At 38.8% G+C, this 1,699-nt stretch overlaps 1 long non-coding RNA gene across 1 annotated transcript; it reads left to right on the top strand.

Annotated features, from left to right (window-relative positions):
* The first annotated feature begins 249 nt into the window (after nucleotides 1-249).
* LOC109276525 (uncharacterized) lies at nucleotides 250-1,386 on the top strand. The gene is made up of 2 exons (XR_002084710.2): nucleotides 250-411; nucleotides 925-1,386. It is a non-coding gene; the product is annotated as an uncharacterized LOC109276525 (long non-coding RNA).
* Nucleotides 1,387-1,699: the final 313 nt, after the last annotated feature.

The raw sequence follows: 1,699 nt of genomic DNA on the forward strand, positions 1-1,699 counted from the left end.
TAAAACATTGACTGTATGAGGTGAATATGAGAAATTCTGATAGATTAGTTTAATCAAGACTTTTCTGGGCTTATATCTTTAAGAGAACTCCACGGAAATTATCTATGTGTGCAGCTACATAATGATCGCTTATGCTATCCTTAGGAGCTATGCCTGCCAAATTGGTCAATGTTTTGCCCTGTCTTTGTTCTATGTGGTCTTTGCCCTGTCCTAGAGGAGCTGCGATTCTGTGCATGCAACAAGGAAACAACTGGACCAGAAATACAGCTGTTAAAACTTGTCAGCCCAACAGGAATGATGGATCTAAGTTGAGAAATAAATGGGTATTTTATTGGAGTAAGAGTTAACTTCCATGGAAGGAAAAAAAAAGGTAGAAGGAAATAAAAAGCTCTGCCACATACACTTTTGGAGGTAACATGTTTAGAGCTCTATCCTATTTAGTGTTTCCACATAACCAGCTCACAGACAGCTGCATTAGTATTTGGACATAATCTTTCCAATATAGAAAGTAGTATTTCAAGTCATTCCAGCAAGCATTGAATTGATACGGCCATACATCGTTTTTAATAAAGAAAGCCTATTATGCCATTTTTTCCCTAAAATCCCAGATAAGGTTCTAAGTCCTAGAATTCAATTCAAATATTCTCTTACTCTCTTATTCTTAGGGCCATATCCTAGAAAGAAGCACAGCATATGATTACTAGGTGTACAATAAATTCTTCCCACATAAATGAATTTTAAAAAGCTAGAGAAAGGAAAGATTCAAGATATTTCCCAAATATTACACACGAATGCAATTGTATGATTATATTTTATTTTTACTGCTATTGTGTCTACATTGTTTCAATCCATACAGTTATTATAATTATAAGCATCAATTACACTCTATATGTTATACTAAAAGAATTATGCTCTGCCATTCAGGCTATAACACAGGGAGGAAGAAGTCAGGCCCCCTCACTTGGAATGAAAGGGCTGATGTTCTGGACAGAACAATCCAGAAGTAACTGAAGAGCAGAACACTGAAGAGGAGAGAGAAGCTCAGAGAGAGAACCCTGGAGACCTACAGAGGATCCCTGCAAGTGTTCAGCTGAGTACTGAACTGTTATGTAAAAGGAAGTGATCTGTATGTAACCAGGGAAAGGGTTTTCTGAAAGGATTAGGTGTAACAGTGCCCTGTGCTCATACAAGACTGAGAATAGTGTCAGTTCCCACCATCCACATGGGAAAACCTCAAGGTTTATAGGGAAGTGAGTACACAGAGTGTCTTGAGTTTTACTTAAGTAATGAAGAGGAATTAGCGTTAGATCGAGCTTTGCTCCAGTCCTCCTTAGCAAACCTGTCAACAAGAACAAAAAGAGAGCCATTTCTTTTTTTTTTTAATTTTTTTTAATGTTTACTTATTTATGAGAAAGAGAGAGACAGAGCATGAGTGGGGGAGGGACAGAGAGAGAGGGAGACACAGAACCAGAAGCAGGCTCCAGGCTCTGAGCAGTCAGCACAGAGCCCGACGCGGGGCTCGAACTCACAAACCGTGAGATCATGACTTGAGCCGAAGTCGGACACATAACTGACTGAGCCACCCAGGCGCCCCAAAAGAGAGCCATTTCTAAGTAATGAAGCTATATCTTAGATCTAAGTCTAAGAATGTTTATAGTAAGACAAAAATACCTAGCATCCAAAAAAGGTAAAATTCACA

The sequence above is a fragment of the Panthera pardus genome, unplaced genomic scaffold, assembly GCF_024362965.1.
Source record: "Panthera pardus isolate Hobbes unplaced genomic scaffold, ASM2436296v1 HiC_scaffold_15, whole genome shotgun sequence".
NCBI lineage: Eukaryota > Metazoa > Chordata > Mammalia > Carnivora > Felidae > Panthera > Panthera pardus.